General features: G+C 39.8%; 2 protein-coding genes across 2 annotated transcripts in view; one reads left to right on the forward strand and one right to left on the reverse strand.

Annotated features, from left to right (window-relative positions):
- The window catches only part of LOC134826035 (coiled-coil domain-containing protein 40-like), a gene marked incomplete at its 3' end in the record, with an annotated part of 55,516 nt that extends 51,408 nt beyond the window's left edge, over nt 1-4,108 (reverse strand). Inside the window, 1 exon segment of the mRNA XM_063838295.1 lies at nt 4,079-4,108.
- Nucleotides 4,109-4,132: 24 nt separating this feature from the next.
- Nucleotides 4,133-20,205, forward strand: part of LOC134826038 (uncharacterized) — a 51,704-nt gene continuing 35,631 nt past the window's right edge. The window contains exon 1 of the mRNA XM_063838298.1: nt 4,133-4,163. The gene's annotated coding sequence lies outside the window, so the exon portion shown is untranslated. The remainder of the gene's footprint in view (nt 4,164-20,205) is intronic.

A 20,205-nucleotide genomic window follows, 5' to 3' on the forward strand; every position in this document is an offset into this window, starting at 1 on the left:
TTGAACCCCGGTCCAAATTAATATCGCCTCAATCGAAAGTTGCTGGTAACAACTTATAAGTCAGTCTGATATTTCAGTCTCGGTGTAATTTTGGGCAGTATCTAGATAGCCCGACCACTGTCCGCGGACAACTGTCTGCCAGATCATATTACTGCATAATAACAGTATCCCTTGAATCAAGCAACAGGTGTTTTGTGAATAGTTGATTGGTTACCAGATCATATGAATGGTATGTATGGTATCTTCTTAGTAACGACTAGCATAATTAATTGTAGCGTAGTAAATTACTGGATCAAACGATTGGGCGACATCTGTCCGACAGCGACATCTGTCCGAAAGCTGAATTAGGGATTTCGGACAGATGTCGCTGTCGGACAGGAGTCGTTTTTGGCGACATCTGTCCGAATTTCGGATCATATTGTAATTTCGGTTCACATTCGTATTTCACAAGCTCACAGGTAATCTCGTGACGTTCTAAAGCTGATGTGATCCCTTAAGATCTGATCCATCGATACGTGATTGACTAGTTGAGAACAGGATCGTGCTAGCCGTACCCTAACAAGCTGTCGATCACATCACAGGACATGAGTACATATAGGACAGCAGTATGGAGATCACTTATCGCAATCCACAATGGCAACCAATCTTCAGTTTATCCCTGGACGCAAACAAGGCTCGGAGAACCCTATCCTAAATGGCTTCAGATACGTCTTCGACAAGCGAAGAGACGACACCTCCTACTGGAAATGTTCGGATTTCCGAAAGGGTTGCAGAGCCCGCATCCGTACCGTGGACAGACAACTGATCACTCCTACTCCTGACCACACTCACCCTGTCCACCATGCTGAAACGACTGTCCACGTCAGCAAACAGAACTTGAAAAGAAAGGCTTCTGGTGGAGATTAATACTACGAAAACACTTGGATCGGGACATCAACCACCAATCCTAACTTCGCTCCCCACATGTGGAATCAACACGAAGCTGCACAGATGAGGATTCCTCGCTCATCCAACATCGCAGAAGGTTGGCATCACGGATTCCATTCAATGCTGTCCTGCTCGAAGCCCACAATTTGGAAGTTCCTTGATTGCCTTAAAGCAGAACAAGCCCTTACATTATATTGAATTAATTGATAACATTTAAATAACATTGAAACTATTGTCCAATTTATCGACATTAAATTAAAATAAACTGTGGTAGTAAACTATGGCTCAGATCATATCTCAAATTGGACATGTTACGTATACAATTTAGCAAGTAACAGTTTAGATCATGTCTCTAATTGGAAATGTGTCGTATTGAAATCAGGTCACAATTTCGGACAGATGTCGTTTTTTTCTGGTACCCTGATTCGGACAGATGTCGCTGTCGGACAGGAGTCGTGTTACCGGATCAAACTATTGATTACGATTCAAATGTGGTCTCTCGGATATAATTAGTTACGAATAATATTGATTGCTCAATGAAATAAATGATTACGATTTAAATGTGGTATATAAGTCGTTCGTTTTTGGTGAAGTATTATTTTTGGATTCTTCCTGGGTCTATCATCTACACAGACGAGTTGGGAGCTTACAACACGCTAACAGCGGGGGGATACACGCATGGTACAGTCAACCACACATACATGTTCAGGGATCCCTTAACAGGAATCCACACCAACACGCAGGAAGGCCTCTGGTATCTCTTAGAGCTGTCATTGATTGATTTCATGTTTAAGCGTCGGTTTAATCATTAATGCCACAGGAGGACCAGATCAGATTGTAAATAGGCTGCAATACATCGGCTGGAGGTGATGGGAGCAAGGATGTTTGTGATCCTTGCTGTTTGGTTGGGCTAGTGAAGGGTTCAGCGTTGTCTACTATTCACAAACACCTGTTGCTTGATTCAAGGGATACTGTTATTATGCAGTAATATGATCTGGTAGACAGGTGTTCGTGCACAGTTGTCCGCGGACAGTTGTCCGCGGACAGTGGTCGGGCTATCTAGATACTGCCTAATTTTGTGTCGCCAAGCAAGGAAAAGAAACTTATTATACGGTGGGGAGGGGGGGGGGGGGCAAAAGTCTTAATAGCTCAGTCACTGAGTGCCTAATCGAAATAATTTTTTCTGGTATGACTTACTACTACCACTGGCTCGAGGAATTTGTCAAATAGAAACATATTTGAGTAAGATTTTATTGTTTCGTGTTTGGCCATTCCCATTACATTTGCCCTGAAAAAAAAATGAGAATTCTGGTTTCTCATATGACCGAGATATAAAGCTTAACGAGTTTATCCATTACGTGTGATTAGGTGATTGGGTTGAGGCTAGATCCGCATTATGGGTGATAATTGAGTTCCCAATCAATCATGAATCAAGCTAACAAAATAAACTAAATGCTTGATAACTTCGTCATTTCTACTCCGTTTTGCCCCATTTTTTCAGATCAGCTGGAACATTTAATAATCTACCGTCTATGAAAAAATATGCGTTCAGCATGTTCACAGCCAACAATATAGGTGTTTCAATATTGAATGGACGTGGTCTGAAATATTCGAATTTTCAAATTTTAACGACGAAATCCTCGAACAAGTAAGTACAGTATGCCATCTGCAAAGCAACAAACCTCTAATATATAACACGACGGTGGTATAATACCCAACTTATGCCCACTGACCAGAGCTGATCCAGAACTCAGAAGTCGATAGTAATTCTCCTGTTATGAGAATATTCTCTAGCTGCTGTACGCTGCTTAGGATTTGTTTTTGTTCAGGTGCAGGCTTGTCACATAGGTCCAGGGCTTCCGTACTTTTGGGCGTGGTGCTAGGTTGTGGTACACACTCAACTAGGTTGTCTGAGGGTCGGAAAATCTCCAAAAAGAGATGTTATCAGGCTGCGAGCCACTGACTAACCTGTGGATAGAGTTTGCTAGACTCTATAATCATGGCAGGTAGTATCTTCTGTGTGTAGCTGAGATCCCGAGTATCCATTAACCAGGGTACCAATTAAGACTTTAGGTGTCTGTGGTAAAAACTCAAGGGTGGTGAGTAGTAGGGGGTCATCGGGGGGGGGGGGGGGTTGGGGGGGTACAACGGTCATTAATGTCAGTATTATAGAATTTTGCTGAAATATACATATACATTAATGCCCATTTATGCCCATTTATGCCCATTTATGCCCATTAATGCACATAAATGACCACAAACTACTACAAAATTTGCAAAAATACCTGGTCATTAATGTCAGTATTATAGAATTTTATGTATATGTTAATTTTATAGAAATATACATATACATTAATGCACATTAATGCCCATTTATGCCCATTTATGCCCATTAATGCACATAAATGCACATAAATGACCATGAACTACTACAAAATTTGCAAAAAAACCTGGTCATTAGAATTTTGCTGAAATATACATATACATTAATGCACATTAATGCCCATTTATGCCCATTTATGCCCAATAATACACATTAATGACCGTTGTATGCCCCCCGGGTCATCAAATCAGAAAATGCAGACCTGAGTTGATAGCATGTGTACTTGTAACGGTTCCTCATTCTGGTATACGTTGTCTTAGACTGACTAATGTCTCCACTTTTTTATCTCCGTCTGTAGCACGTCTCCACTGTAAGGATTGTTAAGTTATGCTTTTTGGACACACCATTGAGCTAGATTGTCGCAGCGTATGTCAGAGAAGGTCTGAGTATAGATATTATATAGGCTTATTCTGTCACAAACAATGAATTATTTATCTTATTTGCCCTATCCCCAAGTTCTGATAAGTCTCCAAAGAAGATCAGTAAAAAATAACTGGGATATCATTACAGTTATTAAAGTTCCAATCGATGATTTTTACGCTAAAGATATAAACTAATAAATAGTGGCTATGCTATAAGACAAACCTTTGGGGTTATTATATTTCTTTACATCTCTTACATACATCAAATAACGGAGTAGTTCGCTGTTTATTAGTCTCATGATTGAAATACTGATATCTGGATATTATCCGGTTGGAAGAGACAAGGACAAGTGAAACAAGGAAGTTAGGAGTAAGGGCAAATTTTCGGCGTCAACGCCATCTTCAGGCTCAAATTATTTGTTATATAGTAGTGTTGAAAGTATTAAAAAGTATTTTAATACTTTCAACACTACTATATAACAAATAATTTGAGCCTGAAGATGGCGTTGACGCCGAAAATTTGCCCTTACTCCTAACTTCCTTGTTTCACTTGTCCTTGTCTCTTACATACAGATTATATTTTCAGGAGGTGATCTACAATTTACTAAGACGATATATTATCGGCCTGAAATTTACGGAGTTCATTCTTCTTCAGTCTTGGTGCAGTTTTATCTCTCAATATCAGGTATTCGCTATTCAACCATGCTGCCTTGCTAAAACCATGTTTGTTAATGACCTTCCTGCATTTTCATCATTAATTGAAAAATAAATCAGATTGGTTTATATTTGACTGTCGTGTCCTGATAGAAGTTAAACATTTTCTCTCATTTTCAGATTCTCAATGGAGAGACTACTGCTCGATGAAAACCAGGAAAGAGTCTATCCCTCTGGTCGATGGAAACACTATCCCACTGCTCGATGGAAACACTCTATCCCACTGCTCGATGGAAACACTCTATCCCACTGCTCGATGGAAACATTCTATCCCACTGCTCGACGAAAACGTGGTTTCTCACTTATGACAATATTATGACTTATTCATTCTGACTGAATTTTCGTGGAAAAAGTTTGTTATTTAATAGTTAAAAACGCTGGTTGATTTAGCTTTTGATTTTTAGTCCGTGATTTTTATCTGCAGTGCATCTAAAGTTGCAATGTCGAGATAATGGCAAAAACTGTTTTGATCAGGTGGCTGACCAAATAAGGAAGTTAGTCATCAAGTTGGTCTTATTACGTACGGGTACGGTTAATATTTTAACATAATCTCGAGCTTCTTAAAAGTAACTCCGGGCTACATGGAGTAGGTTAAGTATACAGAGTTTAGTGCAGACCTTATTCTCACCCAGTAAATAACCGAATAACGGTTGTTCAGTTTATGTCCTTTGTATTATATTTATACGTAAATTCGTAGCATGACTCCTGAGTTATGATAGGGTATGATAATCTTGGGACCCCGTTTTATACACATCAATTTGCAATTAAATATTATTAGAATTAACTAAAGTCATTTAACGACTGTTTTTTATGGGCACAAAGCCCCTGGCTCCCAGATCAATATAAAGGAGTCATGATGAGTGATTTATGTATTTGGTATTGGTCATAGGACGCTAATTAATCTATTGGTCATCAGTTCATTAATGACTCATTTTATGTTCTTTTTCCGGTATTTAATTAATTGATTTAAAAGAAGAAATTTTACATCACTTTTGTCCTCTAGGTCTAGCACCTTTTCCCGACCTCAGGCTCGTATGTTCATAAACAAAATTGTTAGATATGGTGGAATAACATTTGACATGGCATTGACCGCGTTTTTTGCTGTGGAGTGCTCGGCAGTAGTTTTAACAATATCACCATATTGTTAACTTCTCGTGCAGATTGTTCTGCCGTGGTGCGGAAGATCGGAGGGTGAACATTAAACTGTAAACATCATCATTCTTGTGCTTTTATTCCTTGCTTGCAGCAAGTAAATACCCTGTACCAAACACGTAACACAATATAATCGAGTTTGCCATTATTTGTATGAAGTGAGCCGTAATTTACATGACTTATGACTGAAGAACACAAATAAAAGTTGTCACAAACCGCCCTCATGAACGTCTAAACGGTCTACCAAGATGATATAATCATTATAAAACACATATTTTGCGCGCTGAGCATTCCACGCGCAAAAACGCGCTTATTAAAAAGCCTTGCGCGTTCTAGAGGGTTCAGTATCACCAGGCTATGTTAATGAACATAATAGCCTGGGGTCCTCAGGTAAAGATTCGGCGGAATGACAGGCTGAGCGTGGCCCAGTAATATATTGTTTGCTCCTCTTGTCAATTGTTTAAACTTTTTATCCTCTTTCAATGTTCAAAAGTATTCCAATAAGTGATTTATACAAGTAAAAAGTAAAGTGCACATATTGATTCTAAATATATTTTACCGGGTGATACTCGTAAACTATTTGTTTCATATATATTGCAAAAGATTTGATCTCGATTCACGAACATTGACAATTGAATTAAAAAGTTACTGCACATGCAATACACGTAATTTGGGGATTGTGCTTCCGATCATCAATCATGTTACCTGGGTACCTCAGGCTATCATGTTCATAAACATAAAGAATACAAATTATATTAGGCGGAATGACACTCTGAGCGTGGCCCAGTAACCGATCATGGAAATATTGATTTACGATGTCAATCTTTCGCAGCTCGGTGGTTAACAGTTAAACGGGTGATACTCGTAAAATATTTGTTTCAAAAGATCGTCAACGAGTCCAACTCGGCGCGCGTCCTGGTAGGTTATAAACCTACAACTCGGTGGTGCATCGCACCGATTTAACAAAGTTAGATTGCAAGAAACATTATTTGATGCGCGGCGCGGTCCAGTAGTGCATCGCGCTACAAATACAAGTGGAAATATAATTTGCGCTTTCTAGCTATATTAACAATTAATATATTCGATCGAACCAAATAGTACCACGAATATTGAGCTACAGTCATATTAGGGCCGGTAAGGTTCGATTCCGGTTAGGGTTATATTAGAGTTCAGGTACAACTGGTTGTATTTAAATATTTTAACTCTAACCGTATATACCGAAATCAATGCATTTACCTAGCTTGCTAAATGCTAATCTATTGCTCGCTTCTTTCTACAGCCACAGGAAGCTAGAAAAGAGTGCCACGCACTCCTGGCTGCCAATGATGCGCTAGCAAAATACTCAGATCATGCAACTGTCAGAGATAACTGAATCTAGACAGCAAGTGCATCAATAATTGTCAAAATCCGCTGGCACTCCTGGCTGAAAGAGGTGCACTCGTAGCTCACTATCATGTATCAGTATCTAGTCTGTTGTCATACGTTATACTTGTAGACCCGCGCGCCGCGTATGAGTGCGCGGCTGTATCGTAGTCACGATACAGCGATACGACACGATACGACACTTAGTGAAACGGCAATGGGGGTCACAATGTGATACAATCACTATTTACATCTCCTACATACCAAGGGCACTCATGTACTAGACTGGGTGCCTAAAATACATTACTAGCTGATTGAGACAGCACTTCTAAGTTCTGAATAAAAATCGCAACCATGCGGCATGCGTGGAATGCTCTCATGAATACCGAAAATTCAATCTTTCCCCTTGGGATGTATTCCTGACAGTGACTGCTGGAAATGCAGTGTAAGCCCTCAAAGATGCGACGTTGATCTTGACGTCGCCAAAAGTACTGTTTAGTTATATCACCAAAAGTACATTTATGACTAAGTGAATAGAACTGGAATGTGGAAAGAACAAAGATGAAAGATGCAGTTCATTTTTGTTAAAAACGGGCGAACTGCCACTTCGTTTCTGCGGAATCGCATCACTTGAATAAAATTAAATCACTTCACGTCTCAGTTGCAGACAAACTTATTGATATTTAAATTTGAGGATTAAACCTAGATTTATTTGTTTTCTGTAAAAACTAACATGTAACAGTAAATAATGTATCTAGTTCTAAGGTAAGTTTGCAGTAGTACTACTACTAGTAAAGTGGTACAGTTTGATCAAATGTTCGTATAAATATACTGTTAGCATTGCAACAACCCGTAAATCTTAAGAGTACCGCTCCAATAGCGAGAGCTGTCGTAGATTAATATGCGACTGGTTTCAAATACCGCGCAGAAAGTGAGAGGTTTCAGATCCGAAAGTATGGTCAGAACCTGCCTCAAAGTACAGACGACCGTACACTATACGTAAAGATAACGTGCCAGAAACTGATGATTCAGACAGAGTCCTAGCAGACCAACCTGAGAATTTGATGATGACTGTATGAAGCCTTAAATACGATGGTGAGGAGTTGAGGTTTTGAAATGCACTATTTTTACACCGCTTCTATTAAAATTCGTGTATTTTCTAAATCGGGCATTACTTGTGAAAATTTGGTTACATTTCAGAAACTTTCAGCATTTCAAGCAACTTTTGCAGTGCAACCTCGCACATTTCTAGCATATCATTCGTCATTCTTTGTTGAACGCCGAACGGAATTGGTTCGTTCTCAATTCATCCCGTCTTAATGTACAAACGGGAAGACGCTGGTAGTAGTACAGTTTGAGTTACACCGTGTCCCACCCTTCTATGGTAAGTGTAAATCTTACGACCAGTGGCTTTGATTTATATTAATGTTCGATTTTTAAGTTTAAAATAAGTCTCAATCAAGTTAAGCAGTAAAAAGTAGACAAAGTCCAGAATTACAGCTTTTTATAGTATAAATTGTGCTTAGTGCTAGATGGGAACCTGGACAAAGCAGCTGCTTTCGATCAACGACCCGCTAGAGAAGCCCACCTAATTAGCTTTAAAATTTGTAGGTAATCCACTAGATCTTCCTGAGTCAAATTCTTTTCTGTTCTATTGTAGACTAAATTTGGGATGCTGTCAATTTAAAAATTGAATTCAAGGCTCAGTTTTGGACAGACAACACCCTTTTCGGTAGAATTTCTGATCTCGGACTGTTTTCTTACAATCATGCGTTGTTGAGTATCATTGAACTTGGATATGATATCTGATAGGAAATCTTATTCTAATGTCATTAGATTGGTACTTAAAGAGTGTCGAATCTATTAACAGATTACGTAGTCGTAACGATACCAGGTAAGTGAAAAAATGCAGAGCTTCCCACTTTATAGTTTCATAGTTAGTTAACCAAACAGCTAATTGTATCACACCCTCAATCGTGTGCCGGACGTTACATAATTGAACATGCAGATCTTCAATTTTTAGCACGCTCCGTAACTCATGATATAATGATACTTCCAGCAAATATCACGCAGTAGAATATGCAGCTATCAGATTCCATAAGTGCCCGCTAAAATTCCAACTGACCATTGGCTCACAGGCTAAATATAAGGGTAATAAAGTAGGCATGAAGGGCTCCTGACCAAACGGGGGGATGCCAGCAAGCCTGAGGCGGTGGCGGCCGATCTGTAATTCCATTTCGCTACATTAATTACGGGCACGCGCCGAGAGGAGTACATATGACATAAATATATTAATTACCTGTTGTCTCGGGGTGGCCCCTTATTCTTCCAAACTAATTGCAGCTCTTGTACCCACTAATTTCACCTGTGGAACTATTGCCCCTATAGCCCCCAAGGTTACATGCGTCCGCTCCTCAATATTGTTCGGTTTAATTCTATTTGCGTCAGTTGTAAAGGAGACAGTCGTCTTTCTAATGATGCTTTTTTAATGGTATTGCTGTTATACACTTCAGCGGTTCATCCTGGTTTTTGTCTTTTGACTTCTTCTTCTTTGTCTGACGAAAAATCTTACATAATTTATTAAATTTGTTTTAAAACGGTTCATTGGTTATTCAAGAAGGTTCCATGAGTCATGGAACCTTCTTGAATAACCAATGAACCGTTTTAAAACAAATTTAATAAATTATGTAAGATTTGTCGTATCTCTTTTATTCTGTGCAATCTGCATCACAACAATAAACACGTGTTGTTACTTTGTATCGTCCACGGTAGAAATGAGTGCAATATTTTAACACTTCCTAGACAATTAGGAACACATTTGTTAACTTTATATCAATATGATCAAAGGCTAGCCTCACCTTTATGTCACTTATATTATATTACTCTTGTTCATTTCAATTTGACGAATCAAAGCATTGTCTGGCAATCTAGTGCCAGTTAATTACTTTTCTAACAATGGTTCCCGTCAAATTCACTTCTCAATCGTGTACAGGCAATAATTTATTTTATTGTGCATCGTTACTGGACATAAAGATGGAAGATCCAACATAAGTATCCGACCTCGGTCCTGGATTGGGGCGGCTAATAACAAGACCACGTGACAATTGCAAAAGCAAGTCACGTGACCGCGCCGCGCGCTGCCCTACACGCGCTGAGACAGCTCGATATGTGTTATTTAGTTTGACGCTTGCTTGAATTCGTTCACGATTAGACCGTGCATACTGCATACTAATTACTTTACTGGCCATTTTGTCAGGTAATAAGTTTTTACTATCGACTGGTTATTCCGCATGCATGTTTTGTAATTTCGTTGGTCAAATCACGTTTAGCTTCAACAGAAGTAAATCAGTAATATTGCTAGATGTTTTAGTTACAAACTAGAGTGGCATCGACTAGTCAGCCTATATCTAGACGACTGGTTGCTCTGCAGGCTCATAAATTAGTCAACTTTAAATTTCGCTATCGTACTTGGTGCACTTAAATGCAAAAAATTGCCACATTCACATTACTACATCGAACTGTTTCCGATCAGGGACTAAAGTAAGATGCGGGGCAGATAATTGACATCACTGTCTTCCTTTTACTGACGCCTCTAGCTGTCAAATCGATCTATCAGTCTTGTGCTAATTGTAACCTAATTTGCATTTATTAGACACTTGAGATAAGAGACCAGTGACACCTTGTGGGAGTAAGTGTGCTGATGTAAGTGTTAACTCAAAGTTATACCTTCTTCTGGTTCTTACCTTGATTCTTAGTTAATCGTATTTGCGTTGGATTAAGCGTTGGTTTTAAATTGCGCCCTAAAGATCACGTATGAGTCTTGCTCTTAGTGCTGATTAATCAGAGTTTGCTCGGGGCACGGTTCCAACTGAGTGTTACTGTAGTGCAAGTTCAGGTAACACATCCAAATGGATTTCCACAATTAGATCAGAGCCTATAGACGCTAAGATACGGCGTGCAACTGATGCATTATCCCATTTTAGGGTTTAAACAAAACCACGTGCGTTTTGTGATGGAGCATGGAATGCAATTATGGTCGAAACAGACCCAATCCTATTAAACTTGCCAATGCTTCATTAACGTGGCATGCACCGATTGCCACTCTTGTTCATGTTATGGATAATACCTTGCGTTTGTCATCTCAAGGGGGGAGATCAATGATGTATAACCCTATAACATCCGTGTTGCAAATTACATAACCACCCTTTTAAGGTGCACAATGGGTGCTATGAAGTCATGGCCGTCAGTCTCCCGCCTAAATCCCTGATTAATTTGATGCCCATCTAGTCTTATCGATTTGAATCGTTTGTGTTAACACTTAAGTCCATCTTGTAGACGCATAAATACCTTGCATAAATAGATAGTTTGTGTTTGGGCTCGTGCACAGTATTTACACAGCGTGTTAGTTGTATAATGAAATTGTGGAGGTCCCCCAAGGGCTCCCAAACAAATTAATCCCCCTTGCTGAGAGAAGGGGCCCCGGAGCTCGCAGTCCTACTGCAGTGATCTTATCTTGACCTACAGTTACAAGTATCGGTCCTAATGTTACCAGTTGGAGCTGTAACTGGATATGTATTGGTATCATTCCGTGTCTTGACGGTAGTTGTGTGTTCAAATTCTCTTCTAATGGAAACTAATTCGACAAATTTGAGGCTCCTTTTATTATGTAGCCCGTCATGATGTAGCCGTCCGAGACTATTTGTCAACATCATGGAAGTTACATTCGGCATTATAGTACGTTCTTAATTATCTAGACCGTTTTAGTTTCGTCATTATGTGTCACGATATAATTGTTTCAAAGCCAGATAATTCACATTTGCTGCTTTAGTTTTTGTAACGTTTAAAGTTTTCATTGTCTCTTCAGACAGTGAGAGTGTGACATATTATGTTTTCCCATGATATATTGACTTTCAACAAGTCTTTCATCCCGACTTTAACAAGTTAAATTCATGGGAATTTATGATTTGTGTATTCTGCTAATTATTTAATCGCCATTTTTGGGAGACAGTCTCACAGTTTAACGACCTAACTGTTGAAGTATTTCTCACCTGTCGACAGATAGATGCGTCTGAATTATCTTAATCTGATAATCGTTGAAAATTCCACCTCATATCCGCCCTCATCACCTCCAATGTTCCATTTAATCGTTTCAATCCTAAATTTAGTTGTGTGTTCTAGTCACCAGTGCAGTTTACCAGAATTGCCAAGGTGGAGCTTGTCTTCCCTAATCGAATGTCAAGTCGGACATTGTGACCACAACATAGCAATACACACTTGATAAAATCAGTGGCAATGTAGTGTCAGTAGTCCCCCCCCCCCTGTATTCAGTAGGGGTACAGATGGTGCACTATTCGCTCTACTACAACTCCCCCTAACGTCAATACCCTTCTTCAGTACACAACACATGATCCCCACCACTAGACCTCGCCTCATAGACCGGGTTTACTAGGCTCGATTACACCGGGCAATTGCTCGCTCTGTTCCTCTATCCGCTGTTTAGAGCCGCCAATAATTCGACAGGCATGTCAGGGGGTACACACCTGCTGCATGTTGCCCAGGAGGAGTTACTCTGGGTACCATTCGTAGTTGCTACTCTCTCATCTGGTCTACACTCGGGCAGGAGGCGGTGCATTATCACATCACTCTTACCAATGATATTCATCTGGTGCAGTCGCCGGATTTGTTTAACTCTTTGTCTTGAAATGAACTTGTATCACGAACACCTTCACACAGTTTCCGTTATTGCCGCGTTTTTTGTGTGTGCATGATTAGCAGTTACCCAGCCAATATAATATTAACCAATTAGATATCTCCAGCCCTAGACCTAGACACGATAAGGAGTCTGATGTGTGGCCCGATTGAAAACAATGGGGGTGTCGGGGCTGATGATATCGGAATGAAAGATGAAGTTACCTGGAACCCTGTAAACCGGGTCAGGTGCACGGTTGTGCAGCATTATTCTCCCTACCTTCCCCACTACTCCGACCCTTGCCTCTTTAATGAGGTGTAAAATCCCTGTATTACCTCCTTCAGTCCTTGCTAATTTGAACGCTAAACTGCCAATTATTTTCCCCATTTGTCCTCTTTAAAGGGACGTCTGCTTTTGGCCATCATCGTATTATCACCATTATTTTGGTTACGTTGACATTTTTATATGTTTGAGGGCTTATTTGTTTCGGAAATACCTACTATACAATATGATCCAGTGAATGATCCCTGACTGTGAACACTCCAGGTTGTCCATCCGAACTCCGATATGAATCAATTTCGTTATCTTATTCTTGTAGTGATTCCCAAGAATAGTACATCTTCCAACCCGTACTAGAAACTCGATCTGCACGCTAATTACTCCAACTCTAGCCTCTAGGTCCCGGTCATCCTCCGATTTGTTCTTCCTCCGGACGGCAAGACCCCGCTAATTCTTCTGATCTAGTCCCTTTGCCCTTGGCCATCGACCAGGTAAAATTCCTGGACAACTCCCATTTTGGTTCAAAACCTCGAAAATTCCCCAACGTTTCGATTGTTCGATATTTAAGACCTCCTACGAAGACACGTTTTGTTAATTATCGTTACATAGGGATATGTTTGAATCGCCCACTCCTGTCTTCCCACTTCCCAGTGACGTTCATGTTGACTCCCTTTATGAAAATCTTTTAATTCAACTAACTTCCAGTTCTATCCACTGATAGTGGTACTAAGGAAATGGAAGCACGCTGCAGTACAGTATCGCAAACAGTCTGCATGACGAGCAAACAGATTAAAAGATGGCTTGGTTATAACCGTATAAGTATAACCGTTTTCGGTCTTCCTGGAACTGGTATCACGATCCCCGCCTTAACTCCTTCCGCTTCCTCGTACCTAACTGCGCAGCTACTTCCTTCTGCACAGTATATAACACCCGCAGTTTATGAGGATAGTTACTGAGTCTACCTTCCTTTCTCTGTCTCTGAGTCATGTTACCAAACCTCCACTTTATTATCTGATCAATGCCGTAATATCACGCGAGCCCTGTTCCGTATTGTGTAGTGTGTGCATTAGTATTGGTATGCTATATTGTCCTCTACATCCCTTATAAACGTCGTCTCTTGTTCCCCCAGTCTTCCTACAAATTATGTTCATTATGAACTCCTTCATTCGACTGTTGTTAGATAATTACTAAATCTATACTGCAGTTAGTATTGATGTGCAGGACCTTGTGTATAGAGCTCACTATACAAGGACCTCGTCTCCGGTGTCTTGATATACTACTATTGTCCGCGTCCTCTGGTTTCTCTCTTTGCAAGTTGTAACCCTCTCTCTCTCTCTCCCCTCTCTCTCTCTCTCTCTCTCTCTCTCTCTCTCTCTCTCTCTCTCTCTCTCTCTCTCTCTCTCTCTCTCTCTCTCTCTCTCTCTCTCTCTCTCTCTCTCTCTCTCCCCCTCTCTCTCTCTCTCTCTCCCCTCTCTCTCTCTCTCTCTCTCTCTCTCTCTCTCTCTCTCTCTCTCTCTCTCTCCCCTCTTTCTCTCCCTCTATCTCTCCCCTCTCTCTCTATCCTCTCTCTCTCTCCCTCTCTCTCCCGGGCCCTACTATCAGGTTATCACGCTATAACATGTTACCAGTCTGCTAACCACATTACCACTACCTCATTGAGAAATGTATGGGTGGAGTCGAGTTGTATGTTCATTTAAACAGACCCCCTGTCCGCCACAGATTGGTAATTATTATTAGTTGGGTAATTATTGTTCAATTTACATTGCCTGCCATTATGTTTGTTGATAACGACGGTGCGATTAAAACGGCGTACTGATAGTGGCTCTGTTTGAGTGTTTTGATAAATAACACCTCTCTCGTATTCTTCTATTCTTCTCTGAACCGTCGAGGTCGTGTTTTCAGTATGATCACTTCCAGATAATCAATAGTATTTACTGCTCTCGGTAAAACCTAATTAGCGTGCACCCTCAATTTTAATTTGCCGAACCTGGCTGAACTCGTCTTTTTCCAATCCGATCTTGTTCCTTTCGATTGATCTTGTACTCCATTCTCTTGTTCTCCATTCTCCATGTAATATTTCGTAATAATATTGCTAACGACATGTTCCGTGAACAGTGGTATGGTTTCCTCCAGAATAGTCTAAGTACTTAAGTATTTGTATAATCTAGTATAAGATTAATTAGAATAATTTGAATTTTCCGTTAACGCACCAAATTTAGCATATTACCATAATATGGCTGTCTTCAATTACCTACCTATAAGTTGTGACGTAATGTAATACTATGATGACATTACTTAAAAATTCACGAAGATCGTATAAACTCAGAAATTTATACCACATGGTTTTGGTAAAGTTCAAGTATCTCCTGTCATGGGTAATAAGTAGACTGATCCTAACTGAGCTAGGGTGCATCATATCCCCCTCATTACATAATACTATAATTACAGTGTGAGTGATGTGTAATATACGTTAGAACTTTCAGTAGTGTAATTTAGTTTAGAACATCGTCCGGACCCCTGAGGGCCCTTACCTCCGTTCTCTGAGCCTCCTTCTCCTTCTTCTTCTTGGCGTATGTGTAGTAGTAGTTGGGTTTATGTGCGCCCTTTTCTAACTGACATTACCCCCACCAGGGGTGTTCTGTACCTGATTGAGCCTTTGTTTTACACTGATGTTTGTTGATTGTACGTGTTCATGTTGTGTGAAGTACTCAAATAAGACTTGTATCCTACGTTTTCGTTAAATCGTAAGTGATAATAATGTCAAAATGACCAATCCTTTGAAGTCTGATATTATAGACTGTGACAAAGTTTAGTTACATTTTTGAGATGTTTGGTCATGTGGTTTTATGGCACATATACATATTCGTATTTGATGGGTACAAGTTAACAAGTAAAACAATACCTTACTCGGGATTATTATGACCGGGATAAAGTGGTGGGTTTAGGGTAATTTCGCCATATTTTTCCCGAACCACATTTTCACTGGTCGTTAATAAACCCGCCTACTCAGCTTTTAGGGTTCCCAAGGGGTATGGGTGCTCATATTTTAATCGTTGTCTTATATTCACTAAAGAAGACTATTGGGACATGGACACTTGTTGCAGGTTTTTCGACTTCATTTGGCTAAAATTGCAAAAAATTCACCTTTTTGCCCAATTCTTGTCATATATCCTTATTGTCAAAGTTGATTTAAATAGGCCAATTTTTAATTTCTTAGGTATTGACTATCTCTACATAATGAAATAGGACTCAAAGTAAAAGTAACAGTTAAATTAAAACTTGAATTAATTAAAACTGTCAATAACATGAATCAGTTTCATCAGTCATTTATTCATAATTCTAAAAAATGTGAACGATGCATTCTTTTTTGAGTCATAATGGTTATTTGATACACGTAAACATTTAATGCTAATTCAAAACAACTAATTTGCTAGAGTGCTAGACTACCATGCAACACGTTACTACCAGCAGACTACCAGCAGACTACCATTCGACTTGTTTCACAAGTTTTAGCAATGCGAAAATTTCTAAACTTGCTTATCTCTAATAAGGAAATTTACATCTGAGACAAAATTTTTGAATCTAAAATTGAAAGGTTGGACACCGGTAAAATGGCGACCGGGAAAATGTGGTGGGTTTTGGGCAATTTCGCCATATTTTTCCCGAACCATATTTTAACCGGTCATTAATAAACCCGTCGTAATAATCCCGAGTAAGGTAATTAGAATTTAAACTATTTAGTTTTAAGTATTTCACAGACCACTAAAAGCATTATAAAGGGCATGTAATCTTTATTTGCCAGGACGTGTTAATTGAATGTTGGCCTTCAAAAACTATTCTGAGAAAGAATGCATGAAGAAGCGGTTTCAAAGGGTTTCTTAAGGGTGTTTCCTCAGGATGTTCATGGGTGCAGGTGTACCCAAGGGTTTCATCGTACATATTTTTCACCTTTGAGATCTTTGTCTACATAGGATGTCTCCATAACTCACAAGATAAATTATTCTGCACTCGATAATTCCATCTGAAATCGTTTAGTTGTATAACGACTTGGTAAACCGAATCTAGCTCCATGGCTTCATAAGTAACTTGTAATGTACAAGGATGAACGACAAGTTACGTGCAGTTGGTTAGCTGTACTCATCTTTGCCTCTTGACTTTGTACCCATTGCTGATTTCCATTGAGTTTTATAGTTTAGATTAGGAACCAAAGGCTACTGAAATACGAAAGGAGCAACGTATTATGTGCTAGTCACGTACTGTGCATTGTACAGAATAAGATAAGGATACAGCCATTACTATATTTTACCATAATAAGTGGACGCCGTGTTACTAAATCCAATGCAACCCTGTACTCTCAGTTACACAGTTCCTATACTGCAATCCCCCATTCCGGGACCCTACACTGTATACGTCATTGTACAGAGATACCAATAACAGCTGCTGATTGGCCACCCCTGGACGATCTCTCCTGTGATTGGTCAATGTTTACACAGTCTGTCCTGTGATTGGTCAATGTCTACACGAAGTATGATGTGATTGGTTAGTTAATGCGAGGGAGTTTAATTGCTGCAGGGTTCCCAGGCTTGTTATGGAACTCTACAAAAGGACTATTGAGCTGACTGGCTGGCTGTGTAGCCCCAGGTAATTAATTAGGGAATAATCAGGACCTACAACATCATCATCATATCGGAGTTATATCCTTCAGCTCATCTTCCCCACTTCTCCTATCTCAGTCAGCTGAGCCCCATCCCTTTTTCTCCTCTCCGTGTTCAAATTTTGTCATTCGTCGTAATAATTATTGTGTCGCACAATTTTGCCTCAAAATTTACTGCCAAATGTTTGATGCCCACCAAAAAGGGAACTTCAGGTCTGCTTTCTTGGTGATTTGGTTTTTTTGGGTAAAATTACGCAATTTTTAGCGGATTAAATGTGTTGACTTTTGGGTGATTTAACGAAATTAGTTGTTGCGAACAATGGTCACAACCTTATTAAATAATCTAATTTAAATATCTTTATTTTACCAGCACTTCTTGTCCATTGTTTGTAAATGTTTAACGACTTGTAGGAATTCACAATACCGACTTCTCTGCACTGCAATTTAATAAGCCCGTGCTACTGGCAACAAATGCTCTGCAATGTCATGCCAAGGTCGTGTGATTAAACGTACCGTCATGCACGGTTGTACCTCTCTGTCCTTCAACTTCCTCACCGGGATTTCGAATGCCTAGGTCTCGTAGTGAAATCCACGTTTTTTAACCTGAATTGCTCTCTGCCCTCCGCCGAAAGGGTATGTGGAAGCCGACTAAATTTAAGCTATGCACTTGATTAATGCATATTTTTTCTGGAAGTTGCTGAGACATCATCGATTTTCTACCCACTTCAGATCAAGAAGGGTGTCTTAATGTCCAAATATACAAATTATATGATGTATTTGTTGGATGTTGATTTACTTTTGCTGTTTTGCTTATTTCCTATGCTTCTAGATGATAGGCTAGCTCAGTGTTTGTGATGGCAGAAGGTGATTTCTGGATTGTAATACAACTGGAGTTGGGTGGCACCAGGGTAGTAGTTGGTTGCCACAAGGTAAGTGGTAGGGTGGCACAAGATAAGTGGTTTGGTGGCACCAGGTCAGTAGTTGGGTGGCACCAGGTCAGTGGTTTGGTGGCACCAGGGTAGTGGTTGGGTGGCACCAGGGTAGTGGTTGGATGTTGTGAGGATAAAAGCTGGGTGGCACTAGGGTGGCGGCTGGGCGGTCCACTCTCAAAGTGTCATCATGTTGTCGTGGAGTGAGGCTGACATTGAGATAAGGTCCCACGGGTGGATAATGATGTAATGGAATGTAGGCCTACCTTCCACCGCTCTCTCCATCTTATGACATGCCTCTTTCTGCGTACTTGACTCGAATAATCTCAAGCAACAATAAATATTATTTATAATGTTACAGTGTCAGCTGCGATTTAGCGCGTTTGAAATGGCGATCTTGTTAAACCTTTTGTCGTCCAGGGCTATTATTTTCCCATGGCGGTCTACCAGCAATGTTTATAATAGTCAACACTTTACGACTTCTACCAGAGAAACTTCAGTCTCATCAAACTTCAGTGTCTTCAAACTATTCAGCTTGTAGGCCGTTTTATTATTCCAGGAGTATAGATCTGTGTTCTCCAATCTCTATAAAGTTGCCATAATTTGGAATACAATATTTTAGTTGTATCTGTACTACACTTGATATGCAGGTCGCCTGAACTTTACCAGTATATGTTTTAGTATGTACATATGCGGCTCGTGTGTGGAAAATTCCCACGACCGAGCGTCACGTGCGGTGTCAGCTGACCATCTGCAAACTCCTGCTTGGTCGACGAACTAACTTCAATCCTGTGCTCGACTAGCTATGATAATATATAACTGAATTTTAAAATCGCAACACCGTTTTTGTAAAGTGCTTGTTTCGTCATTTAGTGAGGTTATTATATTCACGAGTTTTCTCCTGTCAATTCATTTTCATTCTTTGTTTTCTCTGTTTGTTTGTTTGGTAACAATGAAACTAATTGTTAGTGTCAACAATTACCAATCGTTTCGATCTAACTTACATTCGCTTGCAGTTTGCAAGTTTTCTGAATCCACAAATATACTTATTCAGAATTTTCTGCACCCTTAGGAAGTTGCAACAATAATTGCCATGTCCGATTATATTAGTAAGTATTGTAAGTCCGCTCAAGTACCAGTATAGACTCTAATTGGCCACATACTTTCAACCGCTACATCTTACCTTTCGAAAGTATTTTCCTTCCCAGTACCTCTGCAAAACATTTCCAACATGCCTACTTGAGTGGATCCCGAATTATTCCGAGCCTGATCAAAACTTTCCCGTTAAATTAAAATTCCATTTCCCGGTAAGCTAGCGTATCTCGAGCGTACCTACTTTTGAAAGGTAAACGCTGCATTTCTGCACGACCTGGATTCATTTGATCAGTATAACATTCAGGGCAACTTCATTGTGAACAGTGAAAGTCGTATCTTTCACTTTCATTTAGTTGCATTATATCCCTGTATAATAGAAAGCGTGGAGGAACGTGGAACGGAGACACGAGAACTCTAACTGTTACATATTCAGAGTCACATACATGACGTAGTTATATTTTATCACCGATTATTACAGGGGCCGTATTGTCAAGTGGTGTTAAAACTGATTCCAAAACCTGGGAAGTTTTTGACGTTTGACGGAAAATAATTAAACAATTGTAAACAAACAGGCTAGAAAAATGCGAAGTTCAGGGAAATTTTTGAGGTTGAAATACGAGAACTTCAAGCTGTGTGACTTACATGTGTAAAGGCGTATT

Source organism: Bolinopsis microptera, chromosome 1 (assembly GCF_026151205.1).
Source record: "Bolinopsis microptera isolate Bmic1 chromosome 1, MBARI_Bmic_1.0, whole genome shotgun sequence".
Taxonomy (NCBI): Eukaryota; Metazoa; Ctenophora; class Tentaculata; order Lobata; family Bolinopsidae; genus Bolinopsis; species Bolinopsis microptera.